Source organism: Canis lupus, chromosome 19 (assembly GCF_048164855.1).
Source record: "Canis lupus baileyi chromosome 19, mCanLup2.hap1, whole genome shotgun sequence".
NCBI lineage: Eukaryota > Metazoa > Chordata > Mammalia > Carnivora > Canidae > Canis > Canis lupus.
In genome coordinates, this window is record NC_132856.1 from 25,868,207 (window position 1) to 25,885,889 (window position 17,683).

At 38.4% G+C, this 17,683-nt stretch overlaps 1 long non-coding RNA gene across 1 annotated transcript in view; it reads left to right on the top strand.

The window, feature by feature from the left end:
• Positions 1-17,456, top strand: part of LOC140610021 (uncharacterized) — a 41,710-nt gene extending 24,254 nt beyond the window's left edge. Inside the window, exons 2-3 of the long non-coding RNA XR_012011805.1 lie at positions 8,690-8,734; positions 17,382-17,456. This is a non-coding gene — a long non-coding RNA (uncharacterized lncRNA). The remainder of the gene's footprint in view (positions 1-8,689; positions 8,735-17,381) is intronic.
• Positions 17,457-17,683: the final 227 nt, after the last annotated feature.

The window sequence follows — 17,683 nt, forward strand, 5'->3', positions numbered from 1 at the left end:
GATGAGTCTGCTTGAGATTCTCTCCATCCCTCTGCGCCCCTTGCCCTGCTTGCTCACTCTCTCTCAAATAAGTAAATAATATCTTAAAAACAAAACAAAAAAAGAGGCTAAGCAGGTTTTCTTGCAATCATATTGCCCAGAAGTAACACAACTATGATTCAAACCCAAACAACTCTTTTGTTGGCCCTCTTCAAGAGTATGCCATATTGTCTAGCACCAGTCCTTAACTTGTCAAGGGGTGACCATAACCCATGCCTTACCCACCTCATAAGAATTATTTCTGGTTTCAACAGAAGCAGTGAAACTCAAAGCAAGTAATCAAGTGCTGTTAAAGCTAATGGCACCATTAGTATTTCCTAAATCCAGTCTATAATCATGGTTAATAAGGGTAGGCATCTGGGGCAGATATCTGGGCATGGATTCAAGTGTTAAGTCCTGCCACTTCCTAGCTGCATGAATATGGACAAATTATTTAGCTTCCCCCAGCCTCAGGTGCCCCACCTATAAACTGGGGATAATAATGATCCCTACCTCCTAGAGGGTTTTGGGGGGTTTAAATGAGATAATCCCTATAAAGTCATAAGCACAGCACTTTGGAGATTCCCAGCATTTGGGAATGAGTAACTTCTATTAGTGTTAACTTATCATCCCTATAAGCTCATTCTCTCCAAGTACTGGCTAGGCTCTAGTTTGAAAAACCAGGAGCTAGAGCTTCCTGCACTTGTCTCTGAGCACCTGATGAGCCACAGCCCCTCTGATTACACCTCTGGAGCACCAATGGTAGCCAGCCTGGGAACTGGAAATGCATGAGACTCCGTAGACTGTCTTGATGGCCAGAGTGACAGGAACAATGACTGTTCTGCTGTCATCATCATGAAAGAAAAGCCTCCCTAGCACCTGGATGTCCCCACTCCCTGGAGTCACCCAGTTGACCATATTCATCATCTAAGTACCTGTGTAATTTGTAAGACTGTCCTTCCTGTCTGAGTATAACCAGTTAGTTGCCCCTTTCCTCTCTGAAAGAAATTTGTCATCTCCTGTCATGCACCATATTTAAGGGATCGTTGCTAACAGTTATGCTTCTTTAGAAAGATAAATCCAGGGGCACCTGGGTGGCTCAGTCAGTTGAGTGTCTGACTCTTGGTTTCAGCTCAGATTGTGATCTTGGGGTCATAAGATTGAACTCCAGGTTGGGCTCCATACTCAGTGGGGAGTCTGCCTGGCATTCTCTCCCTCCCTCCTTCTACCCCTCCCCCTGCTTATGTAGTCTCTCTCTCAAATAAATAAATATATCTTTAAAAACAAATCCACTTTTTTTGTTTTCATTTTGGCCCTTGTTTTTTTCTTTTATAATGATTAAAAGTCTAGTTTATAGTTCAAAAGAAAGTTACCAAAATTTTCAGCCTGTGTGACCTAATTAAAGAATGTATTCCTTCTAGAGAGCCACTCAAAATATAGTTGTCTGCTCATTCATTTAATAAAATATTTAATGACCACCTATTATATGCCAGATGTTTGGTACATTGAGCATGACATAAGCCTTGGCATCAAGATGCTTCTGATCTTGTTGGAGAAGCATATTTTGGTGAAATATGTGGTCTGATGTTTTTGTCGAGTTGTTCTTACGCTATCTTAACTTCTAAGCAGTTGCCAGGATGAGGTCTGTAAGACCAGGCTACTACATTCATAGCTTTATGTTGACTATTAAAGGGAAAAAGTCTAATTGCTTGGCTGCTATGTGAGATCCTGCACCCTCTGGGCCCTTCTCCTGTACCATCCCTAATCCCTGGTCCTGTCCTCAATTCTCTTCAAGCCAGTGTGAGCAGGGTGCAGTCCTCTTGCAGAGGATGGGATGTATCTGTTATGTTCCTCTTGTCTACCCAGTGGCGGTGCTCTTAGACTCCATATCCTACATATGCCCAGTCATCCTTATTGTCAGCCATATCTGCTGTCTGATTACCTTCCCAAGAATTATTCATGCTACAATCCTGGCCCTTAGGGACATTACCTCCTGAAACTGTCATTGGTGTGTTAAGTCTTCTCTCACTTAAAAAAAAAAAAAAAAAAAAAAGTCTTCTCTCACTTGATTGTAATTTTTATTATGTATTTGTTTTATATTTGTCTTTCTTACTACATCTAGTTCTAAATATGTAAGAGAGAATGAATAAATGAATGGAATAAAATAAAATACAAAACTCATCATCTAAACCCACAAATTAATACCCCTGGCACTCTGATAGTGACACTAATAAGAATCCCTTTCCATTACTTCGAAAGTGCTGATGAAGTGATTCAGACTAGTTCAAGTATTTATAGTAGCAGAGGATGGACTGACTGGAGACTCAAAAGTCCACGTGTGAAGCTGAAGACTCTTTGGCCTTCACCATCTGACCTTGATTTTGGAGAGATAGGATGCAATATGAAACCAAAATCCACTGACCAGAAGTAAAGGAACTCACTTATTTAAGAATGTGGGCACTTTAGAAGATTTAACATATAGACATTTGGTACAGAAAGCAACGTTTTCGAATCCTCATCACTGTGATGTAAAGTAGTAAAAAGGCACTAATCTTGGTAGAAAACCTGACCCCAAATTTTCCCATATTTGATATTGCACGAGTTTTTATGAGTGTGCTCTTCAGCTTCTTTGGTCCTCAATTTTGCAAACTATGGGGAAATAGACCAAATTATTTTTATCTAATGTTGCTTCCAGATTTAAAGCTTATTTATGAATATATTTCACAAATTCATACAGAAATCGATGAATGTATCTATTGAACATGAGGACACAGTCTACTGAACCCTGTACCAGCTTTTGGGGAGGGCATGATGATAGGGGCAGAGTCATCCATGACACTTCTGTGGAATTTACATTTATTAGTGACATCCTGTTATTTAACACTTCCAGAAAGCTAAATTTTGAAGGTCAAGAGAGGATTATAGTTTCTGTTCAGCTAGGCAAATACACATTTAATTGTTAATATACACTCCAACAAAAATGTCTAAATTGGGTGATTTTTTAAAGTACAAAGAAGAAAGGGCTTCAGTTTGACCTTTGGTAACCCCCCTCAATCATTCTTTTGATCAGAATTTTCCCAGAGGGACCCTGTCAACTTCCCAGAATGTCTTCCTTGGCTTGAACCTGCCTCAATAGTGATGAAGCATGGGCTGCCTGTCAGACACTTAGCTTTGGAGAGCATATTTAAATTATTCAATTATTAATTATCGCTATGCCAGCCTGGCCATTCCCAACCACGTTATCCTTTTCAGTGTGTTTGCCATCTTCTACGTTGGTTCTTTGGAGGAAAGGACATTAAGGTGGAGAACTATGTGTCAAAACAGAGCTTGCCCATCAATTTCAAGTTAAACAACATCTAGTTGTTTCTGGCCCACCCTGTACTTCCATTCATCGAAGAAGGCTAAAATTGTTCAGAAACTCTGCCTTTCTCTCTTGATGGAGAACAACCATGGACTCAAGCGTGTATATCTCACCTCAGTCTATGTTCTCTCTGAAGGATTCCAATTTTGATTTTTTTTTTCCCCAGAAACAAGGACATATGTCTGGTCTATTCATCAAATAGCCTCTGAATCGCAAAACAAGTGTCTCCAATTTAAAGTGATCTCAACTGGCTTATCTGTGAGATTGCCAACCTTACATTTGTATTCATGCTGTAATTCCTTGCTTTTATTTTTATGTGTGCATTTGTGCAGCACTGGAGAACTCTCTACTAACATAAGTAGTTGAGCAAATGTGGTGGTTTGCAGCCGTACGAAACATCTGAGGCATAAGCCAGGCCATAATGTGATCTTGTAGTTTTTTAAAAGGCTGCAGCGAAAAGCAAAATCCGTGCATGGCAAGTTATTTCGGTGCAAGATAAAACTTATTTCCGATTCTCTAATCCATTTTGATAAGGAACAAAAATGGAAGCATGCTCAAAAACTCTCTGGTCAATTGTAAAATTAAATGAAAATGTAGAGACTGAATTAATTTCTTCTGGTTAAAAATTAAATCCTTTTGGAAAAGGAAAATCCTATACCACAATGTGCTGTTTCTAAGTACAGCTTTTCCTCCACCAAATCCATCCAGATGACAATTTTGGACTATTGATGAGGTGAAAATAAAATAGAAGGCAGTGTGATTTCTGTTGAGGGGGAACCATTGGTCACAGCAGACTTCACCATCCTTGTCCCTGACCTCCTCCCCTCACTACCCACAGTTCCTCCCTGATAGCAGCTTTCCTTACCTAGGCTACATGGACCGCTGCTTACCTCCTCCAGTTGATTTTCATTCATAGATTTGAATTTCTTAAAACAAATTTTAATGATTATTCTCACAAAACTTTGTGGAGTATAATTTCATTTAATGATTTTCAATTGGACATGTTCTAGTGTTCTATAAAATTAAGGTATTACAAGAATTAGCATTTTTAAAATTCTTGTTCTGTAATATTAGTTTATTTTAGTGCAAATTATCTAAGTGTTGGAATTTTCATTTCGAATTCTCCTTTCATATGTCTTAAATTCGTTTTTAGAATTTAAAGGACATAACATGGCACTATCATTTAATAAACCTAAAACTCAACTTGTAGGGTTCTCCAGAGGATCAAACGAATAGGATATATTTATTACAAAATAAATATTTGTTATATTTATTATGAAGTTATTAATAGGATTTATTTATTTATTTATTACCAAAAAATGGCTCCAAAGGTTATGGAGGCCAAGAAATACTGCAATCTGTCCTCGATAAGCTGGAGAACCAGGAAAGCTGATGGTATAATTCAGTCTGAGTTTACAGACCTGAGAATCAAGGGAGCTGATGGTATAACTCTCAGTATGAGTCTGAAAGCCTGAGAACCAAGGAGCGGCCCATGTAAGTCCCAGACTCTGAAAGCCCAAGAACCAAGAGTTCTGAAGTCTGAGGGCAGGAGAATATGGAGATTCCAAGCTCAAGGAGAGAAGGAATTTGCCATTTCGTTAACTTTCTGTTCCATTCAGGCCCTCAGCAGATTGGATGATGCATGCTTAAGTTGGAGAGGGCAGATCTCTTTACTCAGTCTACTGAATTGAATGCTAATAATCTCTTCCAGAAACACTCACAGACACACCCAGAAACAATGTTTTACCAGCTTTCTAGGCACCTGTTAGCTCAGTCAAGCTGACACATAAATTTAACCACCACAATCACTATATATTTCCAGTCGTGGCCTTCCCAGTCTCATTGGTTCAGATGGCCCATTTATCCACCCAGATATCTCTCCAAAAAATAATTATTGAGGAAATGACATAAGATAGAGGCAATATGCTAGATGCTAAGAATGCAACTTTAAAAGTGAATGTCACTACCTTCTAAGAGCATTAAGACCATGTTATTAAAAACCATAGGTCACTCCCATGTTCATTGGAGCATTATTCGTAATAGACAAAATATGGAAACAACTCAAATATTCATGAACACATAATGGGTGAGGAAAATGTGATGCATTAATCAGCCTTTAAAGAGGAGGAAACTCTACCATTTACAAGAACATGGATGGATCTGGAGGACATTAGGCCAAGTGAAGGAATTTAGTCTCAAAAGCACAAATAACTATATGATTCCATTTGCATGTGGTATCTAAAATAGTCAAATTTACAGGAAAGAATGGAATGGTGGTTGTCAGGGACTGTGAAGAGGGGGAAATGAGGAGTTGTTATTCAAAAGGTATAAAGTTTCAGTTATACACCATGAATAATTGCTAGAGATCTGCTGTTCCACATTGTGCCTATAGCCAACATCATGGTAACTGTGCACCTTAAATTTTGCTAAGTGGGTTAACATGTTAAGTGTTCCTTTTTTTTTAAAAAAAAAAAAAAAAGGTCAGTTTATTTATTCATGATAGACAGAGAGAGGAGAGAGAGAGAGAGAAAGAGAGAGAGGCAGAGACACAGAGAGAAGCAGGCTCCTTGCCGGGAGCCCAACGCAGGACTCGATCCTGGGACTACAGGATCTCGCCCTGGGCCAAAGGCAGGTATTGAACCGCCGAGCCACCCAGGGATCTCCCCATGTTAAGTGTTCCTTACACACATGCATACACACAAAGACACAAGGAAACTTATAGAGGTGATGGATATGGTTATTAACTTAATTGTACTGATAATGTTTCCCCAATGATGCTGTCATTGCATGGGACCCAAATACTATGCATATGTCCAGACTCATCAACTGTATGCATTAAAAATGTACAGGTTATTTTTCATTGCAAAAAAAACCCAAACCCCAAAGGCAGTATCTGTTAAGTGACAAATGACCCATGGCAAGTGTACATGCTTCAGGGATTCATAAGAAGAAACCATCACTTTGGATTGAGTCATCCATGAATATTTCTTAGGGGGAGAATCTGAATTGTTCTAAAGGATCCTTAGGGTTGATAAATAAAGGAGAGAAAGAAGGACAAAGAGGTCAGGCAGCATTGTGGGTCTGAATGGAGATGGGCTGTATTATAGAGCTTGCTTTAAGGAGATGGGTTAAAGTGTTGAAAGTGCCTTGCCTAGTTGAAAATCTCTACTGGTTGAACAGTACATTGGGTGGTTAGGCTTCAGACTACAGCCAAATGAATGTTGAGCTCCTTTAAAATTAAATGATAGGAACAATTTTATTCATATTAATGAAACAGAATCAGGGCTACAGCTCAGTTTTTCTGTTACTGTACACGTTGGTGGATGTGAAACGATTATTTCATTTTCTCAACCACGTATATCCACTGGTTTTATCATACAAACATATAAATCAAGTGTGATCTAAGGAACAGCAATGGTAGAGACAGAAGGAATTCCAACTAAAGTTATGTGTTTAAAACTGTGAGTCTGTACTTGAGGGTTTTTCAAGAATTATTTATTTATTTTTTAGAGAGAGGGTAAGAGTGAGCAGGGGGAGAGGGAGAGACTACCTCAGGACCCTGAGATCATGACTTTGGCTGAAATCAAAAGCTGGACGTTTAACCCACGAAGCCAGCCAGGCACCCCTGTACTTGAGGTTTTATAAAACATGTTGAAACTAAGAAAGTAAGGGATTCACCATTTTTTTTACTAATTTGGTTAAATAGCCAATATTCAATTAATTCAGTTTAACACTTAAAATATTGGCACATGTCAACACAGGCTAAGGAGCATCCCCCAAATTCTGTACATTTTTTCCTTTAGGAGCTTCTTTCTTTTAATTAATCAAGACAACAATTTTTATGTATCTTTCCCTTCACAAATGAGAAGTAATGATGTTAAAAAATAACACACTTAGAACTGTCCTCCTCCAAATTACTAGCGTGCATTATCAAATGTTCCTAATTTTAATCAGAAAAGTAACCTTAATTTGGCTTCATTAGGTCTAAATTAGAGCACATGTCCCCTTGTTTCTCATCACCACTTGGAGGCCCCCCCCCCATTTTCTTCTTCTTATGGAGGAGATGGCAAACAGATGCACATTTATTCCCCAGTAAATGAAGTAGACTTGATTAAGGAATCTCTCTATATGGAAACATAAACAGTACACAGATCCTACGAATCTTGTGTCACAAACAAGTTCCTGGCATCTCCCCCAATAGATTGTATGGATTGGCAAACTATAGTCCATGGGCCAAATCCAACCCACTGACTGCTTTTGTAAATAAAGCACAGCCTGTGTAAAACACGGCCACGCAGCCTACTGTGTGTGTTGTCTCTACAAATACTTTCATGTTACCAGGGAAGAGGTAAGTAGTTGAGACTGAGACTGCATGCCCATAAAGCCTAAAATATTAATGATCTGGCTCTTTTCAGGAAAAGAAATGTTCTGACCCCTAGATTAGATGATAATGTATCATTAGTGCTGTCACTGATGTTAAACATTGATCTTACCTCATGTTGTAGGTCTCAGACTTCCAAAGCACTTTTGTTTCTCCAAGCTTTTATTTAAATCCCAGTAAGTTAATGTACAGTGCAGTATTAGTTTCAGGCATAGAATTTAGTAATTCAGCACTTCCATATAATACCCAGTGCTTATCACAACAAGCGCCCTCCTTCATCCCCATCATGTATGTCACCCATCCCCCCCACTGACTTTCCCCTGGAAACCATTGGTACATTCTCTATAGTTAAGAGTCTGTTTCTTGATTTGCCTCCCTCTGTCTTCCCCTCTCCATGCTCATTTCCCTTGTTTCCCATATTCCACACATGAGTGAAACCACATGGCAACAGTCTTCCTCTTACCGATCCACCTCACCTAGCACATGAGGTTCCTCAAAAAGTTAAAAATAGAGCCACCTTCAACCCAGCATGTACTCTACTAGGTATTTACCCAAAAGATACAAAAATACTGATTGAAAGGGATACATGCTCCCCAGTGTTCAGAGCAGATTATCAACATTAGCCAAGTTATGAAAAGAGCCCAAGTGTTCCTCCACAGATGAATGGGTAAAGAAGATGTGCTGTATAGATACAATGGAATATTGCTCAGCCATCAAAGGGAGTGAAGTCTTGCCATTTGCTACGGCATGGTTGGAGCTAGAGAGTGTTGTGCCAAAGCACTTTTAAAGGTATTTCACTTGAACTATCTCCTAAGATAACGTAGGCAAAAATCATTTGCTTAAAAAGTTGAAAGACCTCACACAAATGGAAGTTATCTGCTTCCTATTCATACATAAAAAGGCTGGGTTCTAATGCTCTTATTTTACAGACAAGGAAGCTGAAGTTACAGGAAGTTGCTGCTTCACAGGACAAGGTGAGTTCATCTCATAGCCTCTGCCCCCATGTTTCCATTTTTTGGGGGATTTCCAAACTGTGTACCAGTGAGTTATTAATGTATTTGAGAGAGACAAAGCTTCCATGACCAAAAAGTATTTCTTTCTCTTGGATCTGTCTATAAGTATAAACATTAATATATTCAATGTTCTGAAAAATTCTGCAATGAAGAAACCCATTTAAATGTATTCGCCTCAGCTTTTTCTAGTATTATTTTACTACAAACAAACCTTCTTCCTCCCTTAAAAAAAAATCTTAATACTCATGGAACCAGTTTGGGAAACCTTTCTATATATACTCATTACTTCAAAAAGAAAAAAAAAAGTTGGCTTTACCACCCACTTTTTCCTTTCCTTTCCTTTCCAAAGCATGGCTTTTCTGTTGTCCCTCTGATGTACTATTTCTTTTGTAAATGTAGATTTGCCACACATAGGCAATTGTACACTTTTTCTAAAGTAAAAGGAAATAGATTTTAGAAATGTAGAAAATTGAATAAGCAAAGGAGAAGATAGAACACAAGAAACACTATCCCCTGGCAACCTCTACTGCCTTTTAGTATAAATTCTTTCAGAATGTTCCATGTGAAAATTTGGCATTTTATCTAAAAATAGGATTTTAGCATACATACTGCTGGCTAACTTTTTTTTCACTTAAAGTATATAAAGGATATCACTGAAAGTCAGTAAATATAGTTCTCTATCTTCTTTTCTAATGGTTGCCATGTGATCCATTATATGGTTCTAAGGTCGTTTTGAAGTAAATCTCCTGTGATTAGATATTGGGTTGTTTCCACTTTTATTCAGCCAGAATAAATTCCTAAGGGATGGCATTGTTAGGTGGGAGTGTTTGTAGTCAGTGTTATTAAACATAAATGTTAGTCTTTCATCTTCAGAATCTACAAGACTCAGATGACCATTCTGTCCCCCACTTCCTGGGAATGTGCAGTTGCCTCAGGCCAACTTGTCTACCTGCTGCTCTCAAGGCCTCAGGCCTCATTCTCCTCACAGAGTTTCTGCAACCTGACCTTTGTTCATCTAGGAGTTTTACCTAGTACCTTTCATTTAGTAGTTTTGTCTAAGGATGATTGTTGGTTGAATCACTTCTTTCATTTGGGAATTGAAAAATGGTATTTTCCTAATTCTACCACTTGGTCTTTAATTGGTTTTTAAAAACACAGTGCTATACAAGAGAGAGACCTTTCCCATAATGAACAGTTCAATAAAGTAAAAATATCAAGCCTGACATCTGAGAGAGTGGCCAAATTTGCTTTCATGAAATGAGTTTGACCCAAGCCAAAATCTCTCTAGAAAAGAGGCAGTGCCTTTCAGTCTGGCCATGGTGCTTAGGCTTACTTCACAATGTGATCACCATTAAACAAGGATATGGCCAAATTAGGTGGAAAGTATTCAGTTGGGGAATTTAACTGAGTGAAGTGGACAAAGGACAAACCCAGAATATTAATATTAATTTAGGTAAAATAACAAAGTCTTAAGAAAATGTTGAAGCTCTTTTTGAATGTAAGAGGCGTAGATCCACATGCATGTCCATACACTGACCCAGTTTTACTCGTGTGTTCCAATGAGAATGCCTTGGAAGGAAAAGCAGAGAAAAATAGAGTCATGAAGTACATGACTGACTTTTCTCACGTCTAATAATTTGAGAAAGCAGTCACTGCAGTTATTACAAACTAAGGACTCTTAGCACCAACTTTAACTGTTGAGTACTCTCTCCTTTTATTTATTTTTCCATGACTTACTGAAGAAGCTAGATCAATTGCCCTGTAGAATATCCTAGAAACAACATGGTTTTCTATATTTGTCTGTTTGCTCTCATATGGTGGTATTTAACTTCTTCCTCTACCTTCTGTAGTCGCTGTCAACTTTAAGTGAACTCTAAAGGTTTAAATAATTTCTAATTCAATATTTTGGCAAAAACACTTCTTTTGTAGTCTCTGTGTACTTCCTACCTCTCAGATCATTGTTGCTAAGATTGATTCATGTTTCAGGAAGTGACTGCCTTATTATCCCTGCCCAGGAAAGGCCCCACACAACCTTTCATTCAGTAGTTTTGTCCTTTGATGATTATGAACTGAATGAGTTATTTCATGCAGGGGTTGTAAAATGGTGCTTTTTATAATTTTCCCACTCATCTTCCTTTTGCAATTGAAATTCTTCTGTAAAAAACTTTTTTTCTCAAAAACTTGGGGTATTTGGTTACTCTGAAATATGATTTGTGCAGGGAAAGCAAGCTAAATGTCTGAATATTTTCCCTTAATTGTTGATTTTCAGAGTCAGGTGTTGGTCAGCCTGATCTTTTTTTAAAAGTTAAAATGGGTCATGACTATCCTATCCTTGCTTAAAACCCTTCAAAGATCTCCATTGTCCTGCAGATCAAGTTCAAGATGAATAGTGTGGCCCATGCCCATCTGTCTTGCCTCATCAGACGCCATTCTGCATAGTAGTCACACTAGATTCCTTTCAGTTCTCCAGATTCCTCAAGCTCTTTCCTTCCCTCTTGTCTGCACATGAACTGTTCCTTCTATGTGGGTGCTTCTTTCTGCCCAAGACACGGTTAGTGCCTTCTCAACTACAGGTCCTAGCTTAAATGACAGCTTCACAGAGAGGTCTTTGCTGATGGTCCAGCTAAAATAGGTCCCCTTCTTCCAATGCTGTCTAATCTAGATACTGATCATTATCACCCTAGCATTTATCAGTTTAAAAAAAATTGGGGGGGGGGTTCAACTTTCTATTGTCTGTCTCCCATCTAGGTGGCAGGCTCCATGAGGGTAGGGATCATATTGGTTTTGTTCACAATTCACATTCCAATGACTGGTCAATGACTGGCCATTATTGGCCAGCAGAAGGCTTATGTGGCAAAGTGGTGAAATCAACACAGTTTATATCTTACCCCTGGGCTTTCAGGCTAATGGGGGATTCTGACAAGCAGTAACTTTCATACATTGTGATAAGTGCTGTGATGGGGGAGTACAGGGTAATAGATGGGAGCACACTGGATGCATACCTGATGTGGGCTTGGGAGTATCAAAGAAGGCTTCCTGGAGACATTGCAATATAAACCAAGCTCTACAGGGTGAATACGAATTGGCTAGGAAAAGATCCCAAGAAATAGTTAAATTCAAAGATGAATGAGAGAACAGATAGGACTTTGCCTTTCATTAGATGTGGGGATCATTCAGAGGAAAAGAAGAAATCCAGCATGGTAGGGGATAGTGCCATTCAACAAAATAAGGATCCTTGGAGGAGAAATGGGGATGAGAGGAGAATATGAAACTCAGTTTGGAACATTACAAATTTGAGGTACCCCTGAGGCATCCAAGTAGAGGCAGTTGAATGTATGCATCTGGGAGAAGCACATGAGCTAAAATTTAGATTAAGGAGACAGAATTACCCACAGATTGTAATAAAAGCAATGGAAGTGGGTGAGGCAGCTCCAAGAGGATTTTAATTTTTTAATTTTTTTAAAGATGTATTTATTTATTTTAGTGGAGGAGGGGGCAGAGAGTGAGGGAGGGAGAGAATCTCAAGCAAACTCCCTGCTAAGCGCAGAGCCCAACTCAGGTCTTAATTTCAAGACCCTGGATCAAGACCTGAGCCTAAATCAAGAGAAGCTGCTCAACTGACTGAGCCATTCAGTCACCCTGGAGAGGATTTTAACGTTTATAGAGCATTTCCAGTTGTTTGGATCTTCATGACAGCTTATGAGGGGGCAAACACAAATATTATTAGCCTCTTTTGAAGATGAGAAAGTTGAACCTCAGTAACATCAAAAGATAATACCACATAAATCGTAGCAAATAAGTGATAGAACTATTACCCTTTGTCTCTTTATTCCTGTATTATATTGCATTACCTTTATTCATGCATTATATTGCCAGAGACCAACAAGAACTACTTTCAGATTTTCTAGCCAGTATTTTTCATTTTTATGCTCCTTACTCTTTTTTTTTGTGATTTAAAAAAATCACACATGACATGAAATCATCATAAAATGTTATCTTAATCGTTTTTAAGTGCACAGTCTCTCTGAGACTAAGTATTTGTTTCTTTTGGAGATATACCCAGAAATGAGATTGCTGGATCATATTGTCATTCTCCTTTTAATTTTTTGAAGAATCATCACATTGTCTTCCAGAGTGGCTGCCCCATTTCACATCCCCCCCCAACAGAGCACAAGTGTTCCCTTTGCACCACATCCTTGCCAACACTTATTGTTTTCTGCTCTCTTAACAAGAGCCATCCTAATGGGTATGAGGCAATATCTCATTGGGGTTGCTTCTTACTCTTTTCTGTTACTATAGCAGAAATTGTGGACAAAGTGTTAGATCACTCAGATGGACAACAATTGACCACAAAATTTCACAAATTTAGCTTACTGGAAATAGGACTGTGTGCTGCATAGGAATATTATCTTGGGGAACAGCCTTATCACTGTGGACTAGTTACTTTTCTTCGTATTCCAATTTCAGTAATGGTAATTCCTCATACATTTCTAAAAATTAAATAAGATGTATATAAAGTGCTCTCCATTGTTTCCAGCACATAAGAAGTGCTCGATGAAGAATAGTTATCGTTATTAGTTGAAATTTATAGCATCTGTGCATTTCCTTTTACCAAACTGGTTACTGTCACAATCAGGAATGTAGCTGATTTGGAATAAGCCCATTCTTGGCAAATCCTTCCTGGTCCCTGTGATCACATCATTTTATCAGACGGCTTATTGAATAATGTATGCAAGCATTTTGTTTTCCCCTTTCCAAAATGAGACATTTGCACATCTCTCATCTTCAGACATATCTTTTCTGGTTGACACAGCCAAGCTACATTAGTCGAATATTTACATTCCTGATGCAATCTTACCAAGGCATCCTCAGAACTTTTGGCTACTTCATACATAGATAAATAAATAATGCTGTTAGGTCACTTTGGTGGTTTTGTTTTGTTTTGTTTTGTTTTTGAAGCCACACTAATCCCTTGTCAGTTGAGATATAACACTGCTGTTTTCAAAATGCTTAAGATCTTAAATTCTAACTGAAGCGAACTCTTTCCTTCATATGCAAACAATACTGAACTTGTTGGTTCAAAAAATATAAAAATCAATGAGAAAGATTTAAGGGAGCAATTAATGAGATAATGTCTAGAATGCAGTTTGAGCCCCTGGGAAGAAATGTTTTTATATCCACAAAGCATTTCTACCATTATGTTTGTTCATGAGCCATAAATACAATTGAATTCTTCTGTAAAACCAGTGCCTGAAGGTAGGGAAAAGGAAGAGTCAATATTTGGTCTGTATGTATCATAGAGATGTTTGTTCATCTATACTTGAATATTTATTTGCAATTACTAATAGAGTACAAAATCTTTTTTTGAAGGCATTTGACTAATCTCAGGTTAAAGTAGAAATGACTTCTGGCAATCACCTTCATTGTTACCCTTGAAACTCAGGACTTTTCTATTGTTTTAAAATTGGACTGTCATATTTAGGTTGGCTTTAAGTCATTTCAGGAAGATTCTGAAGAGGTTTTTATTTCTACCTTCATCTATTTCGTTATTGACTTTGTGATTTATTTAAAGAACACTGGATTTCTTTACACCATCCATCCCCCTATCTAGGACACTGTCTCCAAGTTTTAGTTAAATCCAAAAAAAAAAAAAAAAGAAAAGAAAAGAAAAAAGTTTTAGTTAAATCCAGAAAAACTAAACTAGGTGCACTTCCTAAATTCAAAATGACTGTCCCTGGTTGTCCTTACGTTTGCTTAAAAACAAAGCAAAGACCATAAAGAATTTTACAATAGCACTGGTTCTAACTATGGAAAATTCTAATACTTTCATCTCTTTAGATGAATAGAAAAGCTGGAAAGGATGAACAAATCATCTAATCTTGAGAGTCCTTATTCTAGAATACTGCTTCTCAAATTTTAATGAGCATAGCAATCACCTAGAGATCTGATAAAGCAATCATGATTCTGTAGGGTCAGGGTAGGGCCTGAAATTCTGCATTTCTCACAAACTCCCAGGTGATGACAAAGCTTTTGATTCATGGACCAAACTTTGAAATGCAAGGATTTAGAATATTTTGAAATACTGATATGAGAGATACCATTGCTGAAACTGAGCTTGGAAAATACGAAGGTGTACATATTAAATGAAGCTTTATGTCAGAAGTTAGAACATATTCAAAAGTGAATTTTCAACGTATGGAAATTAGAGCAGATTATTTGCCAAATTATTCCTTTGAAAGTGCATCTATTAAGTGTTAATATAGACATTTAAAAGAGAATTTGATACTCCTGAAGCTCAATACAAAGATTTTAATGGACCACGCAGCTGCCTAGTTTTGGAAGCATCACATATACTTACATGGGAGTCAAAAAAACTAATGATTATGCTAATACTTGATAGAGAATCTCTACCAACTGATTATTTGTGGCTGTTTTGCAACATACCAATTTCCCCTTCAAGCAGAATTTTTTCTCACATAATTAGTTTTCCTGTTTGTTTAAAATTCTTTGCCGCCACCCTCCATTATTGAAATATAACTGACATCAAGCATCATGTAAGTTTGAGGTACACATGTGTTGATTTGATAGAAATATATTGGAAAATGGCATCATGTCACATAATGACTTTCTTGTGTGTGTGTGTGTGTGTGTGTGTGTGTGTGTGTGTGTGTGTGGTGGGAATATTTAAGATCTATTCTCTTGGCAAGCTTATCACCAGTTTACTAAAGGATATGATAAAGGATACAGAGGAGCAGTCAGATAAAGATAGACATAGGGCGAGATCTGGGACCAAATGCAGGAGCTTCTGTCCCCATAGAGTTGGGGTGCATCCCTCTCCTGGTGTGGATATATTTGCCCACCTGGAAGCTCTCTGAACCTGGAAGCTCTCTGAGTTACTGAGATTTTTTTGGAGGCTTCCTCAAATGGGTATGATGGACCTCTGACTCCATTTTCAGCCCTTCTCCCCTCCTTGGAGGATGGGCAGGGGAGAGGCTGTATGTTCCAAGCTTCTGATCATGGCTTGGTCTTTCTGGTGACCAGCCCCTATCCAGGAGCCACCAGGAACCTACCTCGAGTCACCTCAATAGAACAAAACACGATCCTGGTGCTCTAATCAGCAATGTATGAGAGTTTGAGGAGCCCTATGTCAGGAATGCAGTCAAAAACAAATAGTAGAACAAGAGGAGCTCTTAGTGCTCTTATCACTTAGAAAATTATGAGGATTTTAGGAGCTCTGTGCCAGGAACCAGAGCAGAGACCAATATGTATATGTTCTGTTATCTCAGAATAACATATAATTTTTTACACTATGTCTTAAGCATTCTCCATACTTTAGTAGAGATATCAGAATTTATCCAACTATTTCCTTTTGTCGACAATTCAGTAGCTTGTAGTTTTAAAAAATATTGCAGAGTTTTTGCAGTACTGAGATATTTTACAATGTTTGGGAAATTTCCTTGGCATACTATTTCAGTAGTGGCATTGATAGGGCTTATTTTTAGAGATGTCTTATATTTGCTAAATTATTGGCTAAAATGAACACTGTTATCATGCTGACATATATTGACACTTGGTTTCCTAAAAGACTACACCAATTTTCACGTCACCGGCAGAATGAGACAGTACCAGTTTTATGCTCAGATGTCACTTCTACTATGTCCTCTGATGCCCTAAACTAGTCCATGGCCACCCCAGATTCTCCACCCCTCATCACTTCCTTTTCTTTTATGACACTGAAGACTTTCTAAATTTATCTTACTTGCTGTGTAATCTTGAATGTTGTTTGTCTCTACCCTTCAGAGGATAAGCTCCATAATGGAAATCATCTTGTGTGTGTTGCTTCCTGGCTGGCACATTGTAGACACTCACGAGACATTTAATGTGTGAATCCATTCTGCCAAATTGATAGAGAAAAAACAATATTCTTGGCGCTTTAAATTGCTTTTTAAAAAAAAACTTCATTAGTAATTTATTGTTAGTTTTTCAAGTCCCTTTTGTGAACTGCTTCTTTAAGTCAAGCCAAATGTAAATCTCACCATGAACATGTAACATAGGATATAAGGTTGCTGGACTGTTAGCTCAAAATGTGACTTGCTATCTTCCTGAAACACATGTGTCTGTGTATATGGAAGATATACATATTAATCATAGTGACCAGGGATTATGAGGCCATGGATAGATGCAATGGACATGAAGAAAAGTTCGCCCATCCAAATGAGCTTGAATACCTGTGATGTTTTCAAATTACTACCACCAGGGAGAGGAGGAGCAGAGGATTTTTGTCTCCCAGAACGCCTTTGGCAACTACTGAAGATGGTTTTGTTTGGGCGGGAAAGGTGCGAGGCCATCTATTGGGTAGGGGCCAGGGACTCCTCCCATGCCAACACAGAAACCCTGGTCTTGAATGAGACATAGGCATTATATTATTTAAAATTTTCTCAAATAAGGTAATTTGCAACCATGATTGAAAACCATTGAAATTTTGGAGAATTGGTTCTCAGATATACATTAGTTGAAGGGTCCTATTAAAATCTTTGAGAGCATTTACAAATGTGGATTCTCATTCCCTAATTACCGTGCTCCTTGTCCCTAACCTCTTCACCAGCAGGTCTGCCGCAGGACAAAAGGATCTACAGTTTCAAAAAGCTCTGAAGCTGTGACCCTGGAACTTGGGGAATCACAGGTGGGTGAAGTGATTACTGGCTTGGGTGGGAGGGGTAATCAGCTGCTCCCAGGTGCAAGCTTTTAGGAGCATCCCTACTTGATTCCGCCAGAAGAGTTAAAGACTCAGTGCGTTCTGCTGTAACCATGGAGACACCCCTAGGTGTTTCAAGTTGGAGGAACTGCTCTGGCCTGTGTGTGTTTCCAGGACTGCAAGCTTGCTGGCCTGGGTAGCAGGGGAATCTAGAA